The sequence below is a fragment of the Calonectris borealis genome, chromosome 4 (genome assembly GCF_964195595.1).
Source record: "Calonectris borealis chromosome 4, bCalBor7.hap1.2, whole genome shotgun sequence".
Taxonomy (NCBI): domain Eukaryota; kingdom Metazoa; phylum Chordata; class Aves; order Procellariiformes; family Procellariidae; genus Calonectris; species Calonectris borealis.
The window spans coordinates 45,983,753-45,997,891 of NC_134315.1; the positions used below are offsets into that span (position 1 = coordinate 45,983,753).

The 14,139-nt window shown below is 37.1% G+C and overlaps 1 protein-coding gene across 1 annotated transcript in view; it reads left to right on the forward strand.

Moving 5' to 3' along the window:
* The first annotated feature begins 9,740 nt into the window (after positions 1–9,740).
* Positions 9,741–14,139, forward strand: part of FSTL5 (follistatin like 5) — a 346,821-nt gene continuing 342,422 nt past the window's right edge. Inside the window, exon 1 of the mRNA XM_075149403.1 lies at positions 9,741–10,049. The gene's annotated coding sequence lies outside the window, so the exon portion shown is untranslated. The remainder of the gene's footprint in view (positions 10,050–14,139) is intronic.

Here is a 14,139-nt window from a genome sequence, read left to right on the forward strand (position 1 = left end):
TCACTGGTTCTCAAACACATTCATTATTCAAAGTTATGTGGGAATTTATTAGGTGAATAAATCTTCATCTGTAGGCAATTTTTAATAGATGATTATGAAGATTACCAATTTACATTGGGTTTATGCTGTTCTGTAATAGGAGATGTAGATGTTCTAACATGACTTGCAAATTGTTGTTATTTTCAAATAGATGCTGAACTGGGTTTCCTTAATCCTGTAATTTAGAGTAATAGTTTTTGTTTACAGTTCCCGTTTTTAATGATCCATCTCTCAAACTTCCTCCTCTGCTTCTTTCCTTTTGAACAAAATCTTGCTAAGTACTTTCCAGAAAAAAAGCAGGTGAAATATGAGGTGGCCTTTCCATATCTCTTTTCCCTTTCCTCTATCGTAGGTACTGAGTTTTCTTAACCATTCTCTCTCTCCAGCCATTCCACTTGTTCCAAAATTTAATTTTGTTCTCCCTTCCTCCTTCTCACCTGCTTTTTTCTACTCTTCAACTCTTTCTTTTGTCTCTTTGTTACTTCATGTTATCTCTACTGCCTGTACTCAACTGTCCAGAGAACACTTTTGTCTGTGATCTTGTCTTGCCATTTAACCTGTTTGGCTGTTCCACTGGTGTTTCTCTCAGGAAATACCCTTTCCTGAAAATATAACTCTGAGTCCTGTGTTTCTGTCCTTCAAACCCTTGTCATTTTCCCCTGTTTTTAATACTGCCAATTCAATATTGGTTGTAAGTCAATGTACCAAATTCACACCACTCTCTCTAAACCGCAACTTTAGATTTTTCTCAATCACCCCTCAAGATTGTGGAAGACACCATTACACTGTGAGTAAAATACTTCCTGTAGGAAATGTGTTACCAGTTGCAAAAGACTGAATTTATGTTGTAAATGGGACAGCACGATTGCAGGTGGAGTAAGGAGAGGGTTTCTGGGTTTATCCACTTGGTTGCTGCCTTGAAACTTGTCTTCTGCCTCTTTGGTGCTTAGTAAGTCACTAAGAACAAATACCTCATAGGTGATTAGCAGTTACATGTGCCTGAAGAAAATAGTTTTTGAAAGGAGACATTGTCTCACCCATACTTATTCACTGAATAGAGAGCTGCTGGGGAAAACCAGTTGTGGTCTGTGTGAACAGAGATTGTGTTGGAATATATATGCTCACAGAAAAGTGCAAATTGAGTATGCATATTGCACCTGCATTTCAAACCTTGTGATTTACTTAGCAATTTAATAGTCTTTTATTAAAGCTTTCTAATGTAATTTTATATGAATGTCACTTGATATCTTAAACATCTATACTTACAAGTAGTGCCTAATATATTTTTATAATGTGTGCTATGAACTGTGTAAACCTATGAATTCTGAAACTTCAGAATGATGTTGACTTCCTGACTGAAAACAAGTAAATGATTTAGCAGAGATGCAAGTGTAGAAGTCTGGCATATATTTTGATCCTGTTCCAAAATGTTGACAGTATAACTGTACTATATGTATCTTTGGACTTTTTTAGTGAAAGAATACAGTGCATGTATATTCTGTAGCACACATTGAGCAAGTGAACACAGCAGGCATATTTTACAGTGAATATAAATAGTTTTATAGAATCAATACTATTGGATTATATCAGGCAAGCAGTACCATTTATATTAAAAGAAGTGCATGCTGTGATTTTTCTGAACTCTCTTTGAAGTTCAGTTGTGTGTCTTTTTCTATTGTACTAAAATATTAGATCATCACTACTGTAATCACTGCTTTTAAATTTACATGTTGATTGATAAGGCAGGATTATCATGTGATTAAGAATGAATAAGAAATGGGAAACTTCTGTTCCCAGCAGTGCCCCAGATTTCTTTTGTGACTGCTTAAACGGCTTAGCCTCCCGGTATTCTTTTTCCCATTTAAGCAAAAAGAGGGCATCAATGTTTTCTTTCCTTGTGGAAGTATACAGGAGTAATGTCTCCTGTATTTGCTAATACTAGTAAGGTAATCAGACACATGTTAAGGATAAACACATAAATTTCATTTATAGTGAATTTCAATTACTGATTTGTAATTACTTGTAGAAACAAAATAAGATTTTTTTTCCTGGCATTTTCCAAATTTCATCATAATAATATGTGATTGGGTAATCCTTTTTAAACAAATTTCTATAAATTCAGAAAGAATGAAGAACAAGAACCTACTCAGCTTATTTCTGACTCCAATAAAAACTACATGAAGGGTAAGATATGCTGCAAAAAAAGAGATATTTTAACTGAATATTTAACAAGCTGTAATGCATCTCTTTTTTTCCTTTCTGAGTAAAGCACTTGGAGAAAAACTGATATTTTTGACAAATCTCAACTTTTCAAATATTACTGTACTGGTGAAAATAGATTTTTACATTTAATCGGATAGTATGTCATAAGTAATTAAAAGTCTGTCATTTTAAATTAGTTAAATTTTGGAGGAGAATTAACTGAATCCTGCAATCGGTTCATTTAGATGTACAAGAAATGAAGAGTTTCAAGTAACCCTTTCGCAGTCCCTCATATTATTTAAGAAATGTATGCCTATTAACACTTCACACCATACTACTGGCAGGAGTAAGGTGGTTTCTTGTGAATGTCAGAGTTTATAGAGTGACCTATGAAAAAGGAAGGAAAATGAAATAAAATGGATGCAGAATATAAGACTACAGTTTTAATTTTGTCCCAGGAACTACATTATAAGTAAGAAGTATGAAGATATCCTTTTTTACATTACCATTTGCCAACATGAAACTGGCACTCTAGCCCTTTTGCATCATCTTATTCCTCTGTATGGGACCACTGGCAAAATGGTTAAAAATTATTTGCAAGGGGAAAAGGAGAGATTTGGATGCAAGGGATGAAATTTCCATATTCCTTGAACTTCTTAGCTTTTTTTTTTGTTCTGTTTTTCTTTTTATGATTCACTCAGATTGTTATAATGTTGTCTGGAAAGTCAAAGAAGGATTCTGGCTGAGTAGAACTGGCTGAGCGGACTAACTGATACGTATGACGATGACATTGTCTCCCAACTGAAAAGTGCACTGCATTCTTTACCATATCTAGTTGTCGTAATATCAGTAAGAACCTTTGATGAAATTTATCTCCTAAAGAAGTGGAAAAATCTGTAATATCAAAGTCACAAAGACAATAAGCCAGAATATTTGCCCCATTTAATATTCCTTGTGCTCTTCTGGGACAGGCTGATCGCTTTCAAGGAGAGACAGGGTAAGATGTGCCTATGAACCTTATTATATTCTCCTCTTGTTCTCTAGAACTGCAGGAAATGTCTCTTACCCTGTACAGGTACTGGAGTTCACAGACCTGCTTGCTTCAAAGTCAGTAAGTGCATTGTTTGAAGAACAGGTTCCTTTAAATTCTTAGTACAACTTGGGATGGAAACAGGTATATGATGACACATATGGCTAGGAGTGAATTAAGCTACACATCAGTGTATAGTAATTTAGACTTGTGTTCCAGATGCAATCACTATGTAGATTGGCTTATTCCCTAGCAAAACCCACTTGAAAACAAGCGATCATTCTTCATCTCCATGACACAGAATTAGGAGAAATGCAGGAACTCTCAAATTGTAGGAGAAAGGATTCTCCAGTGCTGTAATGATCAGACAATTCATGGATGCTTACAGACTGCATGGGGCATTTGAGCACACTTGATGTTCGAACACTGCCTCAGAAGTCTGCATGGCTTTTTAAAATTTCTGTGAAGATTCATTCCTATAATAATGCATAACATAAACAAAAGGATAATATTTTAGGTTGCCGTTGGCTGTGACTGTACAAAAGAATGTTTTTATATGTTGTTGAGCCAACTTACCAATTGCTGCTCAAGGGAATTTTTATTGGTGGGGGAAAGGTTACCTAAATTGCAGTGATAGTGGATATTAACAATTTGCCAGTGTGCCTCAGCCTCAGGTTAGGTGGTGGTGGTGGTGGTGTGGGTTTGTTATTGTTGGTGGTGTTTTTTTTAATAGGGTATCAGACAGATCTACCAGAGCTTGCAGGTGACTGTTACAGGTTACTTTATCTTGGAAAACACAAAAATATATAAGGAAAGATAGAGGCCCTGATATAACTTCTGCTTAAAAAAAAATCCAGCCTAATGAGGCTGATATAGGGTGCTTGCTACTTTGCCAATACAATTTCAAAAGCTACCCTTTCTGTAAAATAAATTAAACATTCTATCACAAACTAGCTAAAACTCTTAGCTACACAGCATCTGTCTCCAGAAATTGCCCCTGTGTGCAACTTTGAGGAAATAAAGTACAGATTAGAGAATATTCCATGTTAGTGGACAGAAGTAAATCATGGCAAAAGTGTAAAGATGTCAGTATTACCACCATAGAGCTTCATAGGTAAAAATTCAAAATTAAAAGTACTTGAATAGGTTGGAAAACCAACGCAAAGACTAAACAAGCCTAATACAAAAATTTTACCATTCTTGTTAATACCTAATCCTTATGAATTAAATTTCTCACTATGGTTTTTGTAAACATTTTCATGCAAAATAAATTTTCAGATTTCTAGATAAACACAGCATGATATGTTCAGCTTATTACATATCTAAATACTCAAGATTGAATGAGCTGCCTAATTATGAAATGTAGAGTATGAACTCTTTCACTTCCATCAGTGAATATTTTCAGCTGTGAAGTTTTCACCATCATTGCTAAAACACTTTTGTTACTTGGTTGTTTACTTTAAATGCTCTAGTTAATCGAACAAGGACTGCTCAGAAGAACTTAGAATTAATTTTCTTGTTTAAATCTGTTAACAAAAAAAAGAACTCATTCCTTCTTTCTTACCCTTTCTACAGGCTCCTTTCTTTAGAGTGCAATACTAAGATTTTCCAATAGATGCCCTAAGAGATCTCTTATAAACATCACCACTAAGTACTGAAATTAAATATCTTCAGCTTTCTCTTTGTCTGTGGGGTTTTTAATAGAATCTGTGTTATCTACTATCGAGTGGTATTATGTTTTCAGATTTCAATGATAATGAATAATGAAATTATTTGATCCCAAATGAAGTCAAAAAAGGGTGGTTGATAAGAAATTAAATATTTATCCTCATTTATCAATTATTTTTCAATAGTAATTTTTAATGCGCATCTTAATTCTGTAGTGTATTATCTCTTTACTGTTTAATCAGTTGTTACTTTATATTCACAAGATGAGAATGGGGGCAACGTCATCTTGTCAGAATCATTATCATTGCAAAGTTGCTACGCACTGAAATGAACCTATAGCATTTATTTGATTAGAAATAATGGAGAAATCTACAGATATAACCTCAGAGTCTAACCTTTTTTTTTTTTTTCTCCTGAGTTTACATCTGTTGTGTTGTGGTATACATTTGGATTATTTTGATGCATTTCAAAGATAGGTTTCTTGTGTGTGAACACTGTTGCATATTCCTTTTATTTAAGGAACTGAGTCCCTTTGTGACAACTGGCTCTGAGGAGATATGGGGAAAACCTTAATGTGCCTTTATGATCCTTTTGTCATTTGGAAGATCTCCTGTGCCAGATGGTTGGCACAACCTTTCCCCAAGCCACAAGGAAGTTAATTTTCTTCTATACCATTTGCCAGTGTCTGCCATTCTGGTGCTTATGATGTCCTGCTGTTATAAAAGCACCGGTCCAGGTCTCAGTACATTTTATTGTGCTTTTTGATGAGCACAGAGTTTATACAGGATGCATTATCATCTTTCATTAAAACATTAAACAGACATTGAGTGAATTAGACCAGTGGAAGATGAGAGAAAGATGTATGTGTCCAAACTTCATGCTGTGTGTGTAAGAGAAAGAGATATTTGGAGGATTATTCATGCCATCTCATGTCAGAGCAGGCTAAGAGTTCTCTTGCTGTCATTGACTTAAGCTAACCAGTAACAGCTGCACTGAAGGGGCAGCTGCCTTCTTGCAATTAAAAAAAAAAAAAAAAAAAAAAAGGAAGTGGAAATTAAACCCTACAAAGTGCAGTATTTTGGATTGTATATTTTGAAATAAGCTTTCTTTACTGCTTGAATGTATCAGCTTGCCTAAAATTGTTTCTGGTATTAAGCTACAAATAGAAGTGTGTTTAAAGTGTTGCATATTCTTGATTCAAAGAAAAAAAAAAAAGATTTTTTTTTTCTTTTTTTAGTCTTGTTTACTACTTTGTAACTGTCAGGTTATCTGGAACAACAAATTAATTGATACTTGGTAATATCAGATTTTAATATCCTGAATTCTTTGGTAACTTGATAATTTTATTCATGGGAACACTTTTCTCATTTTGAATGTTTAAAGATATACCACAGAAAAATAAAATATTGTTGTTGCACTTACAGGTGGTGGGTGGTACCAAGCCATACGGAAGTCACTGGAATAATCTGAACAGTGAGTAACAGTGAAAGTCTCTGAAATTTCCTATTTTTTTCCTTACTGATTTCTAATACAAAACCCCAAGCATGAAAAAATGATTTTAAATAGCTTTAGAAGTGCTAGCAGTAGAAAAGCCAAGAGAAGAAAAACAGCCACTTCTGAAATACTATGCTTACTCTCTAATTCTGCATTCATTTTGCAGGTAAATAATTCTGGAGAAAGGGCTACTTGTGGTAGAAAAGGAGATCCAAATTAGTCAAAGAAAGCGACTACAGCTCTAAACTGGGCGAGTAAGAGATAGGCTGTAAAGTATGAGAGCAAATGTTTTGGACAAATACTGAACGGGTTGCTAAACAACTTTCATCGTGTGTTATTTCCATTGACTTCCCCTTAATACATTGAGACTTTGATCTTCTCTTTGTCTTACATAAAGTTTTCTGTTTTATTGGTTCCTATGTTAAACAGCACCTCATACATACAAAATAGAGAATCTTCATTATTAATACCTATAGTCTTAACAAGAATAAAACAGCTTTGAAGTTCCTCTGTGTTTCTCACCTTTACAAGAAAACATTAGTACTTACTGCACAGCTTCTCCTCTGCCCAATATAAGAATGACAAATGCTTCAAATACAGTAATGCAGGTGGAAAAATGAAAACCAAGCATAACTGACTGCCAAGCACATGGGACTCTTAAGTATACTAAACTCTGAAAATTGTGTGGCATACTACGTGGGATCTGGTAAGATACTATCATAAACTATCCAAATTAAGGTTATAGAAACCAGAAACATACTACTAAGCATCAGCAGTCTCTCTGGACTAATAATTAATTGTTAAACACAGAATAAATTCTCCATTAAAGTAGTGTACATTGGTCTGCATTACATCAATTAAAGCAATATCCCAGTGTAATACTCTGTGGATGAAAATGTTTCAACTGTAAACAGTGATGATGTAATGTATGGGTCACAAAATAATGAAAAAAATTTAGTTCATTCACATTTTTCTTTTTTTTTTGTGGAAAAATAGAGCAAACAATACGCAAAATAGAGCTCAAAAACAATATCATTGAGCAGAAGACGGAAAGCTGTCAGGTTAAGAATAAGCAAAATTTATTTTCTATTATCTGTGATAGCTGATACAGAGCTAAATTAGAAGAAAAATTAGAAAATGTATGTGGTACAAATACATTAAAATAATTTTAATTAAATATGAGCTTTGTAAACTGGATATCCCAGTGAGCGTCCAAAAAAGAAAGATGAGCATGATCAGATACACACATTCAAAAATGCAAGAATGCCAAGATACCTTAACGTATTACACTGTTGTATCATTATTTACACTCAAATTTAAGAGTGCAAGTCCCTCACAAGATTTAGGATTTTCAGAATTTTCTTGAGAGCCTTCCATGTGCTATTTTGGGGGTTCTTTGTCTACCAATTTGCAAAGCCAAGCAGTAAGCTACAGTATGTCAGACCTTGAACAATTTGATAGTCATTCTGACTACTTCATTAATTGGATTATATAAAACATTTATGTAATTGTTGATTGTTTGTTTCACATACTTTCATAATGGCAAAGGAGAATGGATGAGCAAGGTCCCTGTTTGCCCTCACAAGATCTCAATTTCCACTTAGTTTGGAACAAATCATTTTTACGTTTACCTCTGTCCCAGGAGAGTTTCTAGTGCAACTGTGCTACTAGGAAGCAAAGTTGACTCAACATCAGTTTTACACCCCAAAAATTGTCATTAAGTAGTGCAATTTTATTCTGTCTGTACTTTGCAAAAAACCTGAGAGAGTTTAAGAGAAAAAAGGGGAGAAATAGAATCATAGTGGTTCAGAAATGTTATCCGGACACCAGCCAAGCTGGCTTTATGAATACTAGCAATTACAAAGGGTTGGGTGAATGAAAGTCTGGTTGATTTGGCTTTATATTCTACACTTTGTGTGTAAAAATTAATCATGTTTCTTCTTGCAGTGCCATGACCTACTTAGAAGTCCAATAAGAACTCCCTTACAAAATAGTGATAAGCTAATGCAATCTAACCTATCCCGGTTTATTATTTCCTATGCTAACTAGTTCGATTCTTTTTTACCTAGTTTTGTTTCTCACTACAAGTTTATTCCACGTGTAGGCACAAGTATAATTAACCTAGCATGCTAGCGTATGTCAGAACAGCTGACCTCTGTCCGTCTTACCCTAATCATGGATGATTTAAAGATAGTTTAATACTTTAATCTGTAACACGTTTTCCCAAAAGGCCTGAAGTAGGCAACCTATAATGCCATGAAGAGTAGATACTTAATTTTCGTAATGATTTCACATTGAAGATTAAGTAGCTACTCTTTGAAAGTGGTGGAATGGATGGTAAATTAATTTAAAAGTAATAAATCAGATAGCTAAATCTGTTATCTCACATTCAAGCAGATTCAAGTGAGACTTCAAACTATTGTTTCTTTGCTTGACTTCACGTAAATATATTTCTAATTTTTAGGCCGTTACCTTCTGGCTTTTTTGTTTTGCTTGCTTCTGTTTGTCCAAAGGTACCTGTTATCCTTCTTATAAACAGAGGATATAATTGATAGTCGTATCTCAGGGTGATTTTTTCCATTATGTTTCATAACTAAAGATGATTCACAGTAACATGTCAATGTTTTTAGCATGGGTTACCAGTGAGGAGCTCTACCTCAACACTCAGGCAGTAAATATTGATATGAGTGGTAGGGATTACCAATACAGGCTGTGCAAAGCCTCCAGCATACTTGAGCTTTCAGATATCTGGTTGATGTATTAAAGCTTATAAATATTGCATAACATCCACCCTGCTTTAGAAATGGAAGCACAATAAACCTCTGTGCTCCAGACGGGAACTACTCGCTATTTCACAGCAGTTGCTCTTCTTTCTGCTGGCGCCCGTGCTGCAATCTGCCCAAAGTTCTCTGGGTGCAGCCACTCGGGGAGAGGACTTTGGTGTCGGATGTTACGTGGGGACCAGGCGAAGTGGGGGCAGCCGGGGGACGGGGAGTGGGGCGATGCCCCTGCGGAGGGAAAACTGGAGGGGGGAAAAAGTGATCTCCATCGGGGCGGGGAGCCCTTCGGCGAGAAGGGGAGGTGAAATGCGAGACGTTAGTTTCCCCCGCCCCATTAAAAAATATAATAATAATTTAAAAAAAAAGGGCGGGGGGGAGTTGAGAGCAAGTTTTGGTAGACGTACGGTGATGCCGGCAGCTGTGGGGGCGCGGGGCGGGGCGGGCCGGGGGGCGGGCCGGGAGGCGGGCCGGGCCGGGCCGAGCGGAGCGGAGCCGAGCGGCGGCGCGGGCGGGCGGGGGCGGCAGTCGGGCTCGGCGGCGGCGAGCGGGGCCGGTGCTGTCCGCGGCGCTGCGGGTGCTGAAGGGCGGGCGCTCCGCGCCCCCTCCCCGCGGCGCCTCGGGGCCGGGGGACTTGCTCTCCGCGCCTGGGCTCGGCGGGAAGCGCGGTGCCGGGAATTGCGTCGAGTTTTCTCCGGAGTAGCTGGCTCCCTCGCCAGATCGCGGCGGGTCCGCTTGTGGCTTTGTTAAAGGAAGCGTTCCTCTGTTTGCGATTCTCGCACGGGGACCCGGCGTTTGTGTTTTTTTTTTCTTGCGGACTTTAGTGACTCTTGGACAAGGTAAGCAGGATTTTTTTTTTTTTTCTTTAGTTGATATCTGCGTATAAGTGGTAGTGGGGTGACGAATGGGATGGAGGAGCTGGCAATTAAAGGCAGAGCAAAGTTGGGAGCTTAGGTCAGCGTAGGGGCAATACTTGGGAAAGAGGTGTGCAGTTTTCAGTGAAAAGGGCTCTGTAAACAAAAGATGAATCCAGAATGAGAAGTTAGAGGCTTATTTTTCTTAAAAACTTGCTGTCAGGGTAATGTTTAAATGTTTAAAAATATTTTATTATCGAAATCTTGAGTGTTATAAAAAGATATCAGAAGACATTACAGAAGGTGCTTTGTGTAAGTACCAGTTTTGGGGAACAAGAGAAGCCCTAACTGATTCTGTCTGGGGGAAGAAGGGATACGTAAGGTCATTCTGGGAAGTAGAGAGCAAAGTAGGAATTAAAGAGGATTTAAAAGCATAGCTCATGTTGCTCTGTGTTTTTGTGGAGCCTGTATGCCTGCGTAATAGAAGGACGGTGATACTTTATTACTTGATGAACAATTTAATGCTGTAACATTGTGAACTTGTGAAACAGCACCTTTCTGAAAGGGATCATCCCCACCTCTATTTCCAAGGTCAATGTGGTGTGCATGTGTCTGTGAAAGTTGTGGATTGTTTCCTTTGATATCGACTGATGAATGTCAGGCCTTCCTCCAGGCTACAACAAGGTGTAAATGCAAATCTCTGATTTAGTAATAGCGTATTATATTGCATTATAGGACTGCTTTTGTCGGTAATTGAATGGAACTGGGAAGTGTGGGCAGGTGAAATGTCTTGCTATTTCAGCAGTGTTTAACCTTTCGTGAGCTTGGTAGAGCGCTCTGTTTCACAGAGGGGTTTTGTACTGCCTCAGTGAGTTGTCAGAGTTCTGCACACGCAGAGCAGAGTGCCATGCAGGGATTTCTGCACACGCAGAGCAGGGTGCCACGCAAGGATTTCTACACGTACAGGGCAGAGCGCCATGCAGGGATTTCTGCACACACAGAGCACCATGCAGGGATTTCTGTTGGAGATTAAGGCTGATTCCAGAAGGAATGGGCTGCTGCTGCTTGTAGCCAGTGTTACTGAGATGGCTGAACAGATCAAGCAGGCGAATGAGGTCCCTATCCTGTATTTTTTAGCATTATGTAGCACTTCATACTCTTGTGGCTGTGATGAATTTTCTTTGGAACTGGGACCTAAACCACAATTGTTTCTTTACATAGTTGTCCTGCACAAGTGCTAGCAATTGTAGTAACTGTGAGCGTGAGGTAACTTTTGCTGATGAGACGAAGCTGATGAAAGGAGACTTTCATATTATTATAGCATTTTTTTACTCCTCCATCATTTATTTAAGGCTAAGGTGGGTTGTTTTTACTGAGTATTTTTATCAGCTAGAATATAAAGATAACCATCGGGCAGCAGCACAGAACTACTGAGGAGTGAAGTTGAAAGCAAGCAAATTGAGGAGAAAGTAGTTTAGGTTGCCAAGGCTTTCATTAAATTTAGGTAGAATTAGGAAATACATATGTTTTACGATTCCCTCACACCGCCACCCCCACCCCCTGCCCCAATTATAAAGCAGCTATTACCTTCCTCTCTCAAGAGGAGGCAAAGGAAAGAAAGTTTATTACACAGCACTTGCACTGGTTACAAACCTTCATTAATAGTCTACCCATCAGTTAGGACAGCTCTTATCATCTCTCATTGACATGAATATTAATTTGCTCTGAAATGTTTTGATATAATTTTAAATAATGATACTTTTTAAAATATGAAGATTCAGGATGCTTGCTTTCTAAAGTGGACATTACAAAAATATTTTGGGAAAGTTGATTTTGAAGCATGTGCAAACAGTGCATTAACTGAGGAAAAAAGAAAACAACGAAACAACCCCAACCCAAGTATATAGCCCAACTTTTGATGTTTACCTGTAAATATACAGGGCCTGAATCTGCAAACCCTTGTTCACTTGAGTAGTCTTTATTCATACACATAGTCCTGTTAACTGCAAAGGGACTATATCCATCATCACATGAGTAAAAGTCATTGATCTTGCCAAGATCAGTCATTTTACCAGCATGAATCAGATGACAAACTTTGATGCTAAGACATTAATTCTGCACTTTTAAATTCATATCTTATATCTGATTGTATTTTCTGTGTAACGTTTTGCCTTCATTTGTATCGGGCTGCTTTATTTTATAAATCACGTTTAAAAAATGGAGATTTGAAATGATACGTAGGCTCTCAAGGAAGTAAAATGGCACTGCTATTTTTCAACAAAATAGTGTTCTAAATATACAGATACATCAACTGTGGTCCATAGCCATTTTGCTCATCTGTTCTAATTAGAAAGAGCCTGTCTTCAGTAGTAATCCTTTTTCAAGCATATTTGTATACTTGTAAGGATGTGATTTTGTATAGTGTGCAGTTCCAAGACCTTTAACAACACTATTCAAAAGTTGAAGAAAACCAGAGGCTAATGGCTTGACCAAACAGCTGACTGCAGAACTAATGCAAACTCAGGGAGGAGTTTTGTCATAAAATCAGTATTCAGGGAAACCCCCTGTTTAAAGCGGTGCTTTATAGACCCTGCTTACACTGACCAACACACAAAGATATGCATGTAAGAGCATACACTTACAATTATTGATGATATCAACATACATACAACCTGTCAGGCATCCTAAGCTTACATTTGGTAGTGGATCACGTGGCTATTTGCTGAGCTATAGCCTTTGACAGTAAATGGTACTCAGTAAAAACCCAAATGCTATCGTTGCTCAGTTCCAGGTGTGTTCTAGATCTATCTAATTACGCCATTTTGTCATTCTGATTTTTTTTGTGTGTGAGTTTATCCAATAATCCTCAGTATTTGTTTAAAAAAGCAAAGACATTCAATGCTAGAAAAAAGAACTGTTACAATCACATAAATTATAACTCTAATAAATAGCAAACATTTTTTTTTTTCCTTGGGATAAAGGCATGCAGTTCTAAACTGTTGTTTTATATAACATTTTAGAAAATGCAAATTTTGTGTCACTCTTCTCTGACTTCTAGAGACTAGAAAATACTAATGAAAGCAAGGCTCTGCTTGGTTTTGTTAGTTTCAAACCTAAATAAAAACGTGGAGCTCCAATATGAGTAGTTCTGTCTTTCAACAACTGTGAACTTGGCTTAGAAATTTCAAAGGTAAGAGGTCAAATGAAACCTAGGTAGCCAATTCTGAATATTTTTTCTCCAGATTGGCAAATATTATGGGATAATTCAGAACATTAAATATCAGGAGTGAATCACAGGCTCAAGGGGGAGTAATGAATCAAATGCCACTCTTGACTTTGTTCTTCAGTTTTTCTAAGCAAAAGCAGGAAAATAATTGTTAATTATTCAGTGTAGCTTGGTCTATTATGCTACATAATTTTAAAGCAAAGTAAACAGATTAGCAAGTTTATTTGCAAATCTGTTTATATTTCAAGCTAGTTTGTTGTTTTTTTTTTTTTTCCTTTTTTTTCTGAAGCATAGGGAATAGCTGTCAACAAATTAAAAGGCTGGGAACTTGTTTGCGTAAGATAGTATACATATTTAATACAGCGCGCTTTCCCTTGCCTCTTGGTAGACAGAAAAGACAAAGAACACACTTTTCTATTATAAGAACAACAGTAAGTTGAAACTTTGTCTCTGCAATAAAGAGATATTGAGAAGGTTGTGGGTTGAGTAAGAGTTGTGGTTGACCAGCACCTTTGAAAACAGTGCTGTATGAAACTCCCTCTAACACCCCCAATATCAAAGATTACTAATGCCCAGGGAATGTACTCAAGTGAAATCAAACCCATGGGCCAACTCTCTTTTGTGCTATTTTACAAATTCTTTCTTTAGGTTTTGGGTTAATTGAGTAACTTCTAGTTACGAAGTCTTGTCTCCTAGTAGGTAGGTTGTGTTCCCTTCCAGCACTTACATTTGTTAACAGATGTGTCTTCATTCGGATGGGCCCATGCAGATAAAGAAATTTCTGCATAATTAGTGTGGCAGAACTGTGAAAATGCTCCCCATTTGCCAGTATCTCCCATTTTTCTGGTT